This window comes from Erinaceus europaeus, chromosome X, assembly GCF_950295315.1.
Source record: "Erinaceus europaeus chromosome X, mEriEur2.1, whole genome shotgun sequence".
Classification (NCBI taxonomy): domain Eukaryota; kingdom Metazoa; phylum Chordata; class Mammalia; order Eulipotyphla; family Erinaceidae; genus Erinaceus; species Erinaceus europaeus.
The window spans coordinates 103,857,136-103,875,443 of record NC_080185.1 but is presented as its reverse complement, the minus strand read 5'-3'; the positions used below and the strand labels follow the sequence as shown (position 1 = coordinate 103,875,443).

General features: G+C 48.5%; 1 protein-coding gene across 7 annotated transcripts in view; it reads right to left on the bottom strand.

The window, feature by feature from the left end:
• The window catches only part of DMD (dystrophin), a 2,449,111-nt gene that overhangs the window by 1,846,042 nt on the left and 584,761 nt on the right, over positions 1 to 18,308 (bottom strand). The gene's annotated exons all lie outside the window — the stretch shown is intronic.

Here is an 18,308-nt window from a genome sequence, read left to right as displayed (position 1 = left end):
TGACTCTTGATCTGCTTCCAGCTTCTTCTGTGTAATGTTCAGGGGACTCTACCAACCATCCAGATCCATGGCCTTGTATTCCGCAACAGCCATGTTATGCTGCATCCTCAGCTGTGCTGCCTTGTCTTCATACAGCCTTTTCTCCATGTTACTGAGGTTGCTCCACATCTCGCCCAGCTTCTTTGACATGTTGCCCGAGGTGATGTCAGGATACGCAGCTTTAACCTTGGGGCGGAAATCGGAAGAGAACAGGAAAAATGCTGACAGCGCTCTCTCGGGAGCATTGGCATCTCTCTCCCTTCTTCCTGCTGGTCCATGACCCCGTGTTTGTGGGTCATTGCGCTCGCGCTCAGCCCTCGCCAGGTCTCTGAATGCATTCTTCTCTTCCTCTGACAGCATTCTCCATCTCCGAGAGCCTTTCTTAGAAAATGCCGTTAGGTTCATGCCGGCACCAGGTTTTGTCTCCCGATGTTCAACTTTGCACATTCGCAGGAATAAGCCACCAGTAGAAATCCTCTTTCTCTTGGGGGGCTCACGAAGAACCGTCCGGTACCGAAAGACAAAAGGTTTGTCAGTCTTCTCCAATAGAAGCACCTCCTCCATCATTTTTCCTGAGAACGTTCCTCCACGCGGTTGAAGCACTCAGCCTGACGCTCAGATCTGAGCTCACTGCTACTGTTGTCCTCAGAACTCCATGGAGACTGATGATGACCTCACTGAACTTGTCATAGAACTGAAGGTGGTGGACATGACTCCTTGCTCCTGCCCTCCCCCACCACCAGCATACCACCCAAATCCCTATGCCTTTTCATGCCAATCTCCCTGATTCCTCTAGTCCTGTCTCTTGGGCCTCAGCTGAGACTCCTCACAACCTGGTTTTCTCCTCAACACCTCCAGTCTGGGGCAGCACGCCCGAGCGCAGGCTGTGGGCTGGCAGGTTCCTGCCTCTGCAGAAACTCATAACCCCATTCTAGATGCATGTATTGAATCCCCACGAAGAAATAACCAGAGGGAGAGGGGGTTACGTATGTTTGGGACCAGAGGGAAGGGACAGAGCAGTAGCTATGGGCTACCACCTACTTCCAGGTGTGCCTTCTGCCAACTCACCTCATTTTTCCAGACTCAAACATGACTGGGCCCACTTTATCCACCCTAGTGTAAGAAGTCAAGATAGATTCAATAAAAAGCATACATACACATACGCATACGCATACGCATACGCATACACATACACATATATAAATACAGACACACACATGGAAAAGGGTTTTTTTAGTGTTGCACTAACCCCCAGGTGCCTTCCAGAAAAAAGAGTCCCTGCCCAAGGATCTACTGACAGTCACTGTAGAAATAACAGAACTGCTTATCTTGGACCGCCATATGCTAAAGAATCCCGTACAACTATATGATGTGAGTCACAACTGCCAAAGCAGGCCCCAACCAAGAAGAGTCTCCACACACACACCTGTGCTTCCCTCCCCCTCCTATCTAAACTAATCATGAGAAGACTAAATCTGTGTATGCAAACAGTATAGCACAAGGAAGTTGTGAACCAGCAGTACGGAGTAAATCGGGTTGTGGTCTCTGGCTGGCTCACGCCACCATGGTGGACCCACGTTGTGCTGTTACACAGTTCTGCAGAATTGAATAAACTGTCCCAATCCCTGTCTTTTTCAAGTGTGTGTATGTGTGATTTGCGTGTGTGTGTGATTTGTGTGTGTGATTTGTGTGTGTGTGTGTGTGTGTGTGTGTGTGTGTGTGTGTGTGTGTGTGTTGCAAGTCAAGTTGGGCTGATGATCAAAGGATATCCATGAAAGGGCGAAAAACCAGTCTGCTAATGGGGAATAAAGCAACATGATTGGTGCCTGGACACATCCTGGTTACAGAGACTCCAAAGCCTGCTGCTTCCTATGTTCAGCAAAGGTCTGTGCCAGTGGCTTGGGTGTAGTTGGCCTGGCCCAGGCAGTGAAGAGTGCTCTGGTGCTGGGAATACTGTGAGAAGCAGGTTGAGCGTGGTAAGGCTTTTCCCATTGAAAACTGGGGAACTGAGGAAAGGAATCTGTCACTCTCTGTCTCTTGCTAAGGTTGAGCTGAGGAGAGGTACAGGCCTCAGTTGTTTGCTTCCCTGTCAGCTACTCTCTGTCTTCAGAAACCCTGCATTTTTCTGCCGCCAGGGGCTCAGCATTCCTTAAAACATTAAGCCAGTCCTACATTAGTTGATACAATGGCCCACTCTCTCTCTTACTAGCTACATATCAATGTTCTGCTTTGTCAAACAAATGACTTAAGGTCTCCTCCCGATTTCCCCACCCATTCTGCTCATTTGATATATTCTATCCCTACCCTTAGGACCCCCCCCACCCCCACCGCCTGCAGGGCATTATTAATCCTACCAGTGAAGCCTCTCCAACAGTTGCTAAGGAAGTTCCTACCCTTCCCAGCTGCCTTTTAGGTTTCTCTGCCCCTTTCCTGACCATGGATGGTATTGTCAAGCCCTTCCCGGTTCTGACTTGTGACTTCTGTTTTCTGACCTCAAGGAGCCAGGAGCGCACGTTTGCTCAGGCCGGGATTTTTACGCCGGCCCTTGCACTTTGTGCCATGTGCGCTTAGCCCGCTGTGCTACCAACCAACTCTGAGGCGCTCAGATGAATAAAGATTTGAAACGGCCTTGCCGCCACCAGCTTGGTTACTGGATCAACTCTCTCGCATCACTAGCCAGACACTCTGGGACTGTACTCTCATCCTCCCTGAATAGTACTTTAGCCACACCAGCCACCTGAGAGACCCAGCACCAGCACAAACCTCACAGAAACCCATAAGCCACTTGGGAGACTCAACCCGAATCCAATAAGCCACTAGGCTGCCTCTGGAAGAGGAACTAACACGGAAAGGAAGCAGAAAATAAGACCCAGTATGGCAAGTGCTACTTAAAGGAAGTTTTGAGTTCCAGTCGATTCAAGATCTCCCCAAAGAGAAATGATAAAGATATTTCTTCAGCAAAGCCAACCTTGCCCCCTCCCTACAACCAACTCTTCCCTTCATCTTGAGTCTTCATTTGGGTGCTCATGATTTTTTTTTAATGTTTTAAATTTTTCTATTTATTTATAGTTTCCTTTTGTTGTCCTTGTTGTTTTTCATTGTAGTACTTATTACGCTTGTTCTTATTGATATCGCCATTGTTGGATAGGACAGAGAGAAATGCAGGGAGAATAGGAGGACCGAGAGGGGGAGAGAAAAATAGACACCTGCAGACCCGCTTCACTGCCTGTGAAACTACTCTCCTACAGGTGGGGAGCAGGGCACTTGAACAGGCATCTTTACACCAGTCCTTGTGTTTTGCGCCACGGAGGCTTAACCCTCTGAGCTACCTACCGCCCGACTCCCAGGTGCTCAACCTTTTAAAGGAACATAGCAGAGGCCCAACTAGGCCAGTTTCCTGTGTTCAATTTTTTTTAAATTGTGTTATTAGACCTATGAGGGCAACAGACACTTTTCAGGTCACATACACAGGGGTATGGCGCTCTTGAAAATTATTACAAGCAGACAGATTTGTATTCTGCTGGGCTTTCTTTATTCATCTTCTCCTTACATCCGACTTACACCTCCTTCCTCCTCCTCCTCCTCCCAATCTGAACTGTCCCCAGCGTCAGAGGAATCCTCCCCCTCTGAATCTTCTGACTCTTGATCTGCTTCCAGCTTCTTCTGTGTAATGTTCAGGGGACTCTACCAACCATCCAGATCCATGGCCTTGTATTCCGCAACAGCCATGTTATGCTGCATCCTCAGCTGTGCTGCCTTGTCTTCATACAGCCTTTTCTCCATGTTACTGAGGTTGCTCCACATCTCGCCCAGCTTCTTTGACATGTTGCCCGAGGTGATGTCAGGATACGCAGCTTTAACCTTGGGGCGGAAATCGGAAGAGAACAGGAAAAATGCTGACAGCGCTCTCTCGGGAGCATTGGCATCTCTCTCCCTTCTTCCTGCTGGTCCATGACCCCGTGTTTGTGGGTCATTGCGCTCGCGCTCAGCCCTCGCCAGGTCTCTGAATGCATTCTTCTCTTCCTCTGACAGCATTCTCCATCTCCGAGAGCCTTTCTTAGAAAATGCCGTTAGGTTCATGCCGGCACCAGGTTTTGTCTCCCGATGTTCAACTTTGCACATTCGCAGGAATAAGCCACCAGTAGAAATCCTCTTTCTCTTGGGGGGCTCACGAAGAACCGTCCGGTATCGAAAGACAAAAGGTTTGTCAGTCTTCTCCAATAGAAGCACCTCCTCCATCATTTTTCCTGAGAACGTTCCTCCACGCGGTTGAAGCACTCAGCCTGACGCTCAGATCTGAGCTCACTGCTACTGTTGTCCTCAGAACTCCATGGAGACTGATGATGACCTCACTGAACTTGTCATAGAACTGAAGGTGGTGGACATGACTCCTTGCTCCTGCCCTCCCCCACCACCAGCATACCACCCAAATCCCTATGCCTTTTCATGCCAATCTCCCTGATTCCTCTAGTCCTGTCTCTTGGGCCTCAGCTGAGACTCCTCACAACCTGGTTTTCTCCTCAACACCTCCAGTCTGGGGCAGCACGCCCGAGCGCAGGCTGTGGGCTGGCAGGTTCCTGCCTCTGCAGAAACTCATAACCCCATTCTAGATGCATGTATTGAATCCCCACGAAGAAATAACCAGAGGGAGAGGGGGTTACGTATGTTTGGGACCAGAGGGAAGGGACAGAGCAGTAGCTATGGGCTACCACCTACTTCCAGGTGTGCCTTCTGCCAACTCACCTCATTTTTCCAGACTCAAACATGACTGGGCCCACTTTATCCACCCTAGTGTAAGAAGTCAAGATAGATTCAATAAAAAGCATACATACACATACGCATACGCATACACATACACATATATAAATACAGACACACACATGGAAAAGGGTTTTTTTAGTGTTGCACTAACCCCCAGGTGCCTTCCAGAAAAAAGAGTCCCTGCCCAAGGATCTACTGATAGTCACTGTAGAAATAACTGAACTGCTTATCTTGGACCCCCATATGCTAAAGAATCCCGTACAACTATATGATGTGAGTCACAACTGCCAAAGCGGGCCCCAACCAAGAAGAGTCTCCACACACACACCTGTGCTTCCCTCCCCCTCCTATCTAAGCTAATCATGAGAAGACTAAATCTGTGTATGCAAACAGTATAGAACACGGAAGTTGTGAACCAGCAGTACAGAGTAAATCGGGTTGTGGTCTCTGGCTGGCTCACGCCACCATGGTGGACCCACGTTGTGCTGTTACACAGTTCTGCAAAATTGAATAAACTGTCCCAATCCCTGTCTTTTTCAAGTGTGTGTATGTGTGATTTGTGTGTGTGTGTGATGTGTGTGTGTGTGTGTGTGTGTGTGTGTGTGTGTGTGTGTGTGTGTGTGTGTGTGTGTTTGCAAGTCAAGTTGGGCTGATGATCAAAGGATATCCATGAAAGGGCGAAAAACCAGTCTGCTAATGGGGAATAAAGCAACATGTTTGGTGCCTGGACACATCCTGGAGACAGAGACTCCAAAGCCTGCTGCTTCCTATGTTCAGCAAAGGTCTGTGCCAGTGGCTTGGGTGTAGTTGGCCTGGCCCAGGCAGTGAAGAGTGCTCTGGTGCTGGGAATACTGTGAGAAGCAGGTTGAGCGTGGTAAGGCTTTTCCCATTGAAAACTGGGGAACTGAGGAAAGGAATCTGTCACTCTCTGTCTCTTGCTAAGGTTGAGCTGAGGAGAGGTACAGGCCTCAGTTGTTTGCTTCCCTGTCAGCTACTCTCTGTCTTCAGAAACCCTGCATTTTTCTGCCGCCAGGGGCTCAGCATTCCTTAAAACATTAAGCCAGTCCTACATTAGTTGATACAATGGCCCACTCTCTCTCTTACTAGCTACATATCAATGTTCTGCTTTGTCAAACAAATGACTTAAGGTCTCCTCCCGATTTCCCCACCCATTCTGCTCATTTGATATATTCTATCCCTACCCTTAGGACCCCCCCCCCCACCGCCTGCAGGGCATTATTAATCCTACCAGTGAAGCCTCTCACAACAGTTGCTAAGGAAGTTCCTACCCTTCCCAGCTGCCTTTTAGGTTTCTCTGCCCCTTTCCTGACCATGGATGGTATTGTCAAGCCCTTCCCGGTTCTGACTTGTGACTTCTGTTTTCTGACCTCAAGGAGCCAGGAGCGCACGTTTGCTCAGGCCGGGATTTTTACGCCGGCCCTTGCACTTTGTGCCATGTGCGCTTAGCCCGCTGTGCTACCAACCAACTCTGAGGCGCTCAGATGAATAAAGATTTGAAACGGCCTCGCCGCCACCAGCTCGGTTACTGGATCAACTCTCTCGCATCACTAGCCAGACACTCTGGGACTGTACTCTCATCCTCCCTGAATAGTACTTTAGCCACACCAGCCACCTGAGAGACCCAGCACCAGCACAAACCTCACAGAAACCCATAAGCCACTTGGGAGACTCAACCCGAATCCAATAAGCCACTAGGCTGCCTCTGGAAGAGGAACTAACACGGAAAGGAAGCAGAAAATAAGACCCAGTATGGCAAGTGCTACTTAAAGGAAGTTTTGAGTTCCAGTCGATTCAAGATCTCCCCAAAGAGAAATGATAAAGATATTTCTTCAGCAAAGCCAACCTTGCCCCCTCCCTACAACCAACTCTTCCCTTCATCTTGAGTCTTCATTTGGGTGCTCATGATTTTTTTTTAATGTTTTAAATTTTTCTATTTATTTATAGTTTCCTTTTGTTGTCCTTGTTGTTTTTCATTGTAGTACTTATTACGCTTGTTCTTATTGATATCGCCATTGTTGGATAGGACAGAGAGAAATGCAGGGAGAATAGGAGGACCGAGAAGGGGAGAGAAAAATAGACACCTGCAGACCCGCTTCACTGCCTGTGAAACTACTCTCCTACAGGTGGGGAGCAGGGCACTTGAACAGGCATCTTTACACCAGTCCTTGTGTTTTGCGCCACGGAGGCTTAACCCTCTGAGCTACCTACCGCCCGACTCCCAGGTGCTCAACCTTTTAAAGGAACATAGCAGAGGCCCAACTAGGCCAGTTTCCTGTGTTCAATTTTTTTTAAATTGTGTTATTAGACCTATGAGGGCAACAGACACTTTTCAGGTCACATACACAGGGGTATGGCGCTCTTGAAAATTATTACAAGCAGACAGATTTGTATTCTGCTGGGCTTTCTTTATTCATCTTCTCCTTACATCCGACTTACACCTCCTTCCTCCTCCTCCTCCTCCCAATCTGAACTGTCCCCAGCGTCAGAGGAATCCTCCCCCTCTGAATCTTCTGACTCTTGATCTGCTTCCAGCTTCTTCTGTGTAATGTTCAGGGGACTCTACCAACCATCCAGATCCATGGCCTTGTATTCCGCAACAGCCATGTTATGCTGCATCCTCAGCTGTGCTGCCTTGTCTTCATACAGCCTTTTCTCCATGTTACTGAGGTTGCTCCACATCTCGCCCAGCTTCTTTGACATGTTGCCTGAGGTGATGTCAGGATACGCAGCTTTAACCTTGGGGCGGAAATCTGAAGAGAACAGGAAAAATGCTGACAGCGCTCTCTCGGGAGCATTGGCATCTCTCTCCCTTCTTCCTGCTGGTCCATGACCCCGTGTTTGTGGGTCATTGCGCTCGCGCTCAGCCCTCGCCAGGTCTCTGAATGCATTCTTCTCTTCCTCTGACAGCATTCTCCATCTCCGAGAGCCTTTCTTAGAAAATGCCGTTAGGTTCATGCCGGCACCAGGTTTTGTCTCCCGATGTTCAACTTTGCACATTCGCAGGAATAAGCCACCAGTAGAAATCCTCTTTCTCTTGGGGGGCTCACGAAGAACCGTCCGGTATCGAAAGACAAAAGGTTTGTCAGTCTTCTCCAATAGAAGCACCTCCTCCATCATTTTTCCTGAGAACGTTCCTCCACGCGGTTGAAGCACTCAGCCTGACGCTCAGATCTGAGCTCACTGCTACTGTTGTCCTCAGAACTCCATGGAGACTGATGATGACCTCACTGAACTTGTCATAGAACTGAAGGTGGTGGACATGACTCCTTGCTCCTGCCCTCCCCCACCACCAGCATACCACCCAAATCCCTATGCCTTTTCATGCCAATCTCCCTGATTCCTCTAGTCCTGTCTCTTGGGCCTCAGCTGAGACTCCTCACAACCTGGTTTTCTCCTCAACACCTCCAGTCTGGGGCAGCACGCCCGAGCGCAGGCTGTGGGCTGGCAGGTTCCTGCCTCTGCAGAAACTCATAACCCCATTCTAGATGCATGTATTGAATCCCCACGAAGAAATAACCAGAGGGAGAGGGGGTTACGTATGTTTGGGACCAGAGGGAAGGGACAGAGCAGTAGCTATGGGCTACCACCTACTTCCAGGTGTGCCTTCTGCCAACTCACCTCATTTTTCCAGACTCAAACATGACTGGGCCCACTTTATCCACCCTAGTGTAAGAAGTCAAGATAGATTCAATAAAAAGCATACATACACATACGCATACGCATACACATACACATATATAAATACAGACACACACATGGAAAAGGGTTTTTTTAGTGTTGCACTAACCCCCAGGTGCCTTCCAGAAAAAAGAGTCCCTGCCCAAGGATCTACTGATAGTCACTGTAGAAATAACTGAACTGCTTATCTTGGACCCCCATATGCTAAAGAATCCCGTACAACTATATGATGTGAGTCACAACTGCCAAAGCGGGCCCCAACCAAGAAGAGTCTCCACACACACACCTGTGCTTCCCTCCCCCTCCTATCTAAGCTAATCATGAGAAGACTAAATCTGTGTATGCAAACAGTATAGAACACGGAAGTTGTGAACCAGCAGTACAGAGTAAATCGGGTTGTGGTCTCTGGCTGGCTCACGCCACCATGGTGGACCCACGTTGTGCTGTTACACAGTTCTGCAAAATTGAATAAACTGTCCCAATCCCTGTCTTTTTCAAGTGTGTGTATGTGTGATTTGTGTGTGTGTGTGATGTGTGTGTGTGTGTGTATGTGTGTGTGTGTGTGTGTGTGTGTGTGTGTGTGTGTTTGCAAGTCAAGTTGGGCTGATGATCAAAGGATATCCATGAAAGGGCGAAAAACCAGTCTGCTAATGGGGAATAAAGCAACATGTTTGGTGCCTGGACACATCCTGGAGACAGAGACTCCAAAGCCTGCTGCTTCCTATGTTCAGCAAAGGTCTGTGCCAGTGGCTTGGGTGTAGTTGGCCTGGCCCAGGCAGTGAAGAGTGCTCTGGTGCTGGGAATACTGTGAGAAGCAGGTTGAGCGTGGTAAGGCTTTTCCCATTGAAAACTGGGGAACTGAGGAAAGGAATCTGTCACTCTCTGTCTCTTGCTAAGGTTGAGCTGAGGAGAGGTACAGGCCTCAGTTGTTTGCTTCCCTGTCAGCTACTCTCTGTCTTCAGAAACCCTGCATTTTTCTGCCGCCAGGGGCTCAGCATTCCTTAAAACATTAAGCCAGTCCTACATTAGTTGATACAATGGCCCACTCTCTCTCTTACTAGCTACATATCAATGTTCTGCTTTGTCAAACAAATGACTTAAGGTCTCCTCCCGATTTCCCCACCCATTCTGCTCATTTGATATATTCTATCCCTACCCTTAGGACCCCCCCCCCCCACCGCCTGCAGGGCATTATTAATCCTACCAGTGAAGCCTCTCACAACAGTTGCTAAGGAAGTTCCTACCCTTCCCAGCTGCCTTTTAGGTTTCTCTGCCCCTTTCCTGACCATGGATGGTATTGTCAAGCCCTTCCCGGTTCTGACTTGTGACTTCTGTTTTCTGACCTCAAGGAGCCAGGAGCGCACGTTTGCTCAGGCCGGGATTTTTACGCCGGCCCTTGCACTTTGTGCCATGTGCGCTTAGCCCGCTGTGCTACCAACCAACTCTGAGGCGCTCAGATGAATAAAGATTTGAAACGGCCTCGCCGCCACCAGCTCGGTTACTGGATCAACTCTCTCGCATCACTAGCCAGACACTCTGGGACTGTACTCTCATCCTCCCTGAATAGTACTTTAGCCACACCAGCCACCTGAGAGACCCAGCACCAGCACAAACCTCACAGAAACCCATAAGCCACTTGGGAGACTCAACCCGAATCCAATAAGCCACTAGGCTGCCTCTGGAAGAGGAACTAACACGGAAAGGAAGCAGAAAATAAGACCCAGTATGGCAAGTGCTACTTAAAGGAAGTTTTGAGTTCCAGTCGATTCAAGATCTCCCCAAAGAGAAATGATAAAGATATTTCTTCAGCAAAGCCAACCTTGCCCCCTCCCTACAACCAACTCTTCCCTTCATCTTGAGTCTTCATTTGGGTGCTCATGATTTTTTTTTAATGTTTTAAATTTTTCTATTTATTTATAGTTTCCTTTTGTTGTCCTTGTTGTTTTTCATTGTAGTACTTATTACGCTTGTTCTTATTGATATCGCCATTGTTGGATAGGACAGAGAGAAATGCAGGGAGAATAGGAGGACCGAGAAGGGGAGAGAAAAATAGACACCTGCAGACCCGCTTCACTGCCTGTGAAACTACTCTCCTACAGGTGGGGAGCAGGGCACTTGAACAGGCATCTTTACACCAGTCCTTGTGTTTTGCGCCACGGAGGCTTAACCCTCTGAGCTACCTACCGCCCGACTCCCAGGTGCTCAACCTTTTAAAGGAACATAGCAGAGGCCCAACTAGGCCAGTTTCCTGTGTTCAATTTTTTTTAAATTGTGTTATTAGACCTATGAGGGCAACAGACACTTTTCAGGTCACATACACAGGGGTATGGCGCTCTTGAAAATTATTACAAGCAGACAGATTTGTATTCTGCTGGGCTTTCTTTATTCATCTTCTCCTTACATCCGACTTACACCTCCTTCCTCCTCCTCCTCCTCCCAATCTGAACTGTCCCCAGCGTCAGAGGAATCCTCCCCCTCTGAATCTTCTGACTCTTGATCTGCTTCCAGCTTCTTCTGTGTAATGTTCAGGGGACTCTACCAACCATCCAGATCCATGGCCTTGTATTCCGCAACAGCCATGTTATGCTGCATCCTCAGCTGTGCTGCCTTGTCTTCATACAGCCTTTTCTCCATGTTACTGAGGTTGCTCCACATCTCGCCCAGCTTCTTTGACATGTTGCCTGAGGTGATGTCAGGATACGCAGCTTTAACCTTGGGGCGGAAATCTGAAGAGAACAGGAAAAATGCTGACAGCGCTCTCTCGGGAGCATTGGCATCTCTCTCCCTTCTTCCTGCTGGTCCATGACCCCGTGTTTGTGGGTCATTGCGCTCGCGCTCAGCCCTCGCCAGGTCTCTGAATGCATTCTTCTCTTCCTCTGACAGCATTCTCCATCTCCGAGAGCCTTTCTTAGAAAATGCCGTTAGGTTCATGCCGGCACCAGGTTTTGTCTCCCGATGTTCAACTTTGCACATTCGCAGGAATAAGCCACCAGTAGAAATCCTCTTTCTCTTGGGGGGCTCACGAAGAACCGTCCGGTATCGAAAGACAAAAGGTTTGTCAGTCTTCTCCAATAGAAGCACCTCCTCCATCATTTTTCCTGAGAACGTTCCTCCACGCGGTTGAAGCACTCAGCCTGACGCTCAGATCTGAGCTCACTGCTACTGTTGTCCTCAGAACTCCATGGAGACTGATGATGACCTCACTGAACTTGTCATAGAACTGAAGGTGGTGGACATGACTCCTTGCTCCTGCCCTCCCCCACCACCAGCATACCACCCAAATCCCTATGCCTTTTCATGCCAATCTCCCTGATTCCTCTAGTCCTGTCTCTTGGGCCTCAGCTGAGACTCCTCACAACCTGGTTTTCTCCTCAACACCTCCAGTCTGGGGCAGCACGCCCGAGCGCAGGCTGTGGGCTGGCAGGTTCCTGCCTCTGCAGAAACTCATAACCCCATTCTAGATGCATGTATTGAATCCCCACGAAGAAATAACCAGAGGGAGAGGGGGTTACGTATGTTTGGGACCAGAGGGAAGGGACAGAGCAGTAGCTATGGGCTACCACCTACTTCCAGGTGTGCCTTCTGCCAACTCACCTCATTTTTCCAGACTCAAACATGACTGGGCCCACTTTATCCACCCTAGTGTAAGAAGTCAAGATAGATTCAATAAAAAGCATACATACACATACGCATACGCATACACATACACATATATAAATACAGACACACACATGGAAAAGGGTTTTTTTAGTGTTGCACTAACCCCCAGGTGCCTTCCAGAAAAAAGAGTCCCTGCCCAAGGATCTACTGATAGTCACTGTAGAAATAACTGAACTGCTTATCTTGGACCCCCATATGCTAAAGAATCCCGTACAACTATATGATGTGAGTCACAACTGCCAAAGCGGGCCCCAACCAAGAAGAGTCTCCACACACACACCTGTGCTTCCCTCCCCCTCCTATCTAAGCTAATCATGAGAAGACTAAATCTGTGTATGCAAACAGTATAGAACACGGAAGTTGTGAACCAGCAGTACAGAGTAAATCGGGTTGTGGTCTCTGGCTGGCTCACGCCACCATGGTGGACCCACGTTGTGCTGTTACACAGTTCTGCAAAATTGAATAAACTGTCCCAATCCCTGTCTTTTTCAAGTGTGTGTATGTGTGATTTGTGTGTGTGTGTGATGTGTGTGTGTGTGTGTATGTGTGTGTGTGTGTGTGTGTGTGTGTGTGTGTTTGCAAGTCAAGTTGGGCTGATGATCAAAGGATATCCATGAAAGGGCGAAAAACCAGTCTGCTAATGGGGAATAAAGCAACATGTTTGGTGCCTGGACACATCCTGGAGACAGAGACTCCAAAGCCTGCTGCTTCCTATGTTCAGCAAAGGTCTGTGCCAGTGGCTTGGGTGTAGTTGGCCTGGCCCAGGCAGTGAAGAGTGCTCTGGTGCTGGGAATACTGTGAGAAGCAGGTTGAGCGTGGTAAGGCTTTTCCCATTGAAAACTGGGGAACTGAGGAAAGGAATCTGTCACTCTCTGTCTCTTGCTAAGGTTGAGCTGAGGAGAGGTACAGGCCTCAGTTGTTTGCTTCCCTGTCAGCTACTCTCTGTCTTCAGAAACCCTGCATTTTTCTGCCGCCAGGGGCTCAGCATTCCTTAAAACATTAAGCCAGTCCTACATTAGTTGATACAATGGCCCACTCTCTCTCTTACTAGCTACATATCAATGTTCTGCTTTGTCAAACAAATGACTTAAGGTCTCCTCCCGATTTCCCCACCCATTCTGCTCATTTGATATATTCTATCCCTACCCTTAGGACCCCCCCCCCCCACCGCCTGCAGGGCATTATTAATCCTACCAGTGAAGCCTCTCACAACAGTTGCTAAGGAAGTTCCTACCCTTCCCAGCTGCCTTTTAGGTTTCTCTGCCCCTTTCCTGACCATGGATGGTATTGTCAAGCCCTTCCCGGTTCTGACTTGTGACTTCTGTTTTCTGACCTCAAGGAGCCAGGAGCGCACGTTTGCTCAGGCCGGGATTTTTACGCCGGCCCTTGCACTTTGTGCCATGTGCGCTTAGCCCGCTGTGCTACCAACCAACTCTGAGGCGCTCAGATGAATAAAGATTTGAAACGGCCTCGCCGCCACCAGCTCGGTTACTGGATCAACTCTCTCGCATCACTAGCCAGACACTCTGGGACTGTACTCTCATCCTCCCTGAATAGTACTTTAGCCACACCAGCCACCTGAGAGACCCAGCACCAGCACAAACCTCACAGAAACCCATAAGCCACTTGGGAGACTCAACCCGAATCCAATAAGCCACTAGGCTGCCTCTGGAAGAGGAACTAACACGGAAAGGAAGCAGAAAATAAGACCCAGTATGGCAAGTGCTACTTAAAGGAAGTTTTGAGTTCCAGTCGATTCAAGATCTCCCCAAAGAGAAATGATAAAGATATTTCTTCAGCAAAGCCAACCTTGCCCCCTCCCTACAACCAACTCTTCCCTTCATCTTGAGTCTTCATTTGGGTGCTCATGATTTTTTTTTAATGTTTTAAATTTTTCTATTTATTTATAGTTTCCTTTTGTTGTCCTTGTTGTTTTTCATTGTAGTACTTATTACGCTTGTTCTTATTGATATCGCCATTGTTGGATAGGACAGAGAGAAATGCAGGGAGAATAGGAGGACCGAGAAGGGGAGAGAAAAATAGACACCTGCAGACCCGCTTCACTGCCTGTGAAACTACTCTCCTACAGGTGGGGAGCAGGGCACTTGAACAGGCATCTTTACACCAGTCCTTGTGTTTTGCGCCACGGAGGCTTAACCCTCTGAGCTACCTACCGCCCGACTCCCAGGTGCTCAACCTTTTAAAGGAACATAGCAGAGGCCCAACTAGGCCAGTTTCCTGTGTTCAATTTTTTTTAAATTGTGTTATTAGACCTATGAGGGCAACAGACACTTTTCAGGTCACATACACAGGGGTATGGCGCTCTTGAAAATTATTACAAGCAGACAGATTTGTATTCTGCTGGGCTTTCTTTATTCATCTTCTCCTTACATCCGACTTACACCTCCTTCCTCCTCCTCCTCCTCCCAATCTGAACTGTCCCCAGCGTCAGAGGAATCCTCCCCCTCTGAATCTTCTGACTCTTGATCTGCTTCCAGCTTCTTCTGTGTAATGTTCAGGGGACTCTACCAACCATCCAGATCCATGGCCTTGTATTCCGCAACAGCCATGTTATGCTGCATCCTCAGCTGTGCTGCCTTGTCTTCATACAGCCTTTTCTCCATGTTACTGAGGTTGCTCCACATCTCGCCCAGCTTCTTTGACATGTTGCCCGAGGTGATGTCAGGATACGCAGCTTTAACCTTGGGGCGGAAATCGGAAGAGAACAGGAAAAATGCTGACAGCGCTCTCTCGGGAGCATTGGCATCTCTCTCCCTTCTTCCTGCTGGTCCATGACCCCGTGTTTGTGGGTCATTGCGCTCGCGCTCAGCCCTCGCCAGGTCTCTGAATGCATTCTTCTCTTCCTCTGACAGCATTCTCCATCTCCGAGAGCCTTTCTTAGAAAATGCCGTTAGGTTCATGCCGGCACCAGGTTTTGTCTCCCGATGTTCAACTTTGCACATTCGCAGGAATAAGCCACCAGTAGAAATCCTCTTTCTCTTGGGGGGCTCACGAAGAACCGTCCGGTACCGAAAGACAAAAGGTTTGTCAGTCTTCTCCAATAGAAGCACCTCCTCCATCATTTTTCCTGAGAACGTTCCTCCACGCGGTTGAAGCACTCAGCCTGACGCTCAGATCTGAGCTCACTGCTACTGTTGTCCTCAGAACTCCATGGAGACTGATGATGACCTCACTGAACTTGTCATAGAACTGAAGGTGGTGGACATGACTCCTTGCTCCTGCCCTCCCCCACCACCAGCATACCACCCAAATCCCTATGCCTTTTCATGCCAATCTCCCTGATTCCTCTAGTCCTGTCTCTTGGGCCTCAGCTGAGACTCCTCACAACCTGGTTTTCTCCTCAACACCTCCAGTCTGGGGCAGCAAGCCCGAGCGCAGGCTGTGGGCTGGCAGGTTCCTGCCTCTGCAGAAACTCATAACCCCATTCTAGATGCATGTATTGAATCCCCACGAAGAAATAACCAGAGGGAGAGGGGGTTACGTATGTTTGGGACCAGAGGGAAGGGACAGAGCAGTAGCTATGGGCTACCACCTACTTCCAGGTGTGCCTTCTGCCAACTCACCTCATTTTTCCAGACTCAAACATGACTGGGCCCACTTTATCCACCCTAGTGTAAGAAGTCAAGATAGATTCAATAAAAAGCATACATACACATACGCATACGCATACGCATACGCATACACATACACATATATAAATACAGACACACACATGGAAAAGGGTTTTTTTAGTGTTGCACTAACCCCCAGGTGCCTTCCAGAAAAAAGAGTCCCTGCCCAAGGATCTACTGACAGTCACTGTAGAAATAACTGAACTGCTTATCTTGGACCCCCATATGCTAAAGAATCCCGTACAACTATATGATGTGAGTCACAACTGCCAAAGCAGGCCCCAACCAAGAAGAGTCTCCACACACACACCTGTGCTTCCCTCCCCCTCCTATCTAAACTAATCATGAGAAGACTAAATCTGTGTATGCAAACAGTATAGCACAAGGAAGTTGTGAACCAGCAGTACGGAGTAAATCGGGTTGTGGTCTCTGGCTGGCTCACGCCACCATGGTGGACCCACGTTGTGCTGTTACACAGTTCTGCAGAATTGAATAAACTGTCCCAATCCCTGTCTTTTTCAAGTGTGTGTATGTGTGATTTGCGTGTGTGTGTGATTTGTGTGTGTGATTTGTGTGTGTGTGTGTGTGTTTGCAAGTCAAGTTGGGCTGATGATCAAAGGATATCCATGAAAGGGCGAAAAACCAGTCTGCTAATGGGGAATAAAGCAACATGATTGGTGCCTGGACACATCCTGGAGACAGAGACTCCAAAGCCTGCTGCTTCCTATGTTCAGCAAAGGTCTGTGCCAGTGGCTTGGGTGTAGTTGGCCTGGCCCAGGCAGTGAAGAGTGCTCTGGTGCTGGGAATACTGTGAGAAGCAGGTTGAGCGTGGTAAGGCTTTTCCCATTGAAAACTGGGGAACTGAGGAAAGGAATCTGTCACTCTCTGTCTCTTGCTAAGGTTGAGCTGAGGAGAGGTACAGGCCTCAGTTGTTTGCTTCCCTGTCAGCTACTCTCTGTCTTCAGAAACCCTGCATTTTTCTGCCGCCAGGGGCTCAGCATTCCTTAAAACATTAAGCCAGTCCTACATTAGTTGATACAATGGCCCACTCTCTCTCTTACTAGCTACATATCAATGTTCTGCTTTGTCAAACAAATGACTTAAGGTCTCCTCCCGATTTCCCCACCCATTCTGCTCATTTGATATATTCTATCCCTACCCTTAGGACCCCCCACCCCCCACCGCCTGCAGGGCATTATTAATCCTACCAGTGAAGCCTCTCCAACAGTTGCTAAGGAAGTTCCTACCCTTCCCAGCTGCCTTTTAGGTTTCTCTGCCCCTTTCCTGACCATGGATGGTATTGTCAAGCCCTTCCCGGTTCTGACTTGTGACTTCTGTTTTCTGACCTCAAGGAGCCAGGAGCGCACGTTTGCTCAGGCCGGGATTTTTACGCCGGCCCTTGCACTTTGTGCCATGTGCGCTTAGCCCGCTGTGCTACCAAACAACTCTGAGGCGCTCAGATGAATAAAGATTTGAAACGGCCTTGCCGCCACCAGCTCGGTTACTGGATCAACTCTCTCGCATCACTAGCCAGACACTCTGGGACTGTACTCTCATCCTCCCTGAATAGTACTTTAGCCACACCAGCCACCTGAGAGACCCAGCACCAGCACAAACCTCACAGAAACCCATAAGCCACTTGGGAGACTCAACCCGAATCCAATAAGCCACTAGGCTGCCTCTGGAAGAGGAACTAACACGGAAAGGAAGCAGAAAATAAGACCCAGTATGGCAAGTGCTACTTAAAGGAAGTTTTGAGTTCCAGTCGATTCAAGATCTCCCCAAAGAGAAATGATAAAGATATTTCTTCAGCAAAGCCAACCTTGCCCCCTCCCTACAACCAACTCTTCCCTTCATCTTGAGTCTTCATTTGGGTGCTCATGATTTTTTTTTAATGTTTTAAATTTTTCTATTTATTTATAGTTTCCTTTTGTTGTCCTTGTTGTTTTTCATTGTAGTACTTATTACGCTTGTTCTTATTGATATCGCCATTGTTGGATAGGACAGAGAGAAATGCAGGGAGAATAGGAGGACCGAGAGGGGGAGAGAAAAATAGACACCTGCAGACCCGCTTCACTGCCTGTGAAACTACTCTCCTACAGGTGGGGAGCAGGGCACTTGAACAGGCATCTTTACACCAGTCCTTGTGTTTTGCGCCACGGAGGCTTAACCCTCTGAGCTACCTACCGCCCGACTCCCAGGTGCTCAACCTTTTAAAGGAACATAGCAGAGGCCCAACTAGGCCAGTTTCCTGTGTTCAATTTTTTTTAAATTGTGTTATTAGACCTATGAGGGCAACAGACACCTTTCAGGTCACATACACAGGGGTATGGCGCTCTTGAAAATTATTACAAGCAGACAGATTTGTATTCTGCTGGGCTTTCTTTATTCATCTTCTCCTTACATCCGACTTACACCTCCTTCCTCCTCCTCCTCCCAATCTGAACTGTCCCCAGCGTCAGAGGAATCCTCCCCCTCTGAATCTTCTGACTCTTGATCTGCTTCCAGCTTCTTCTG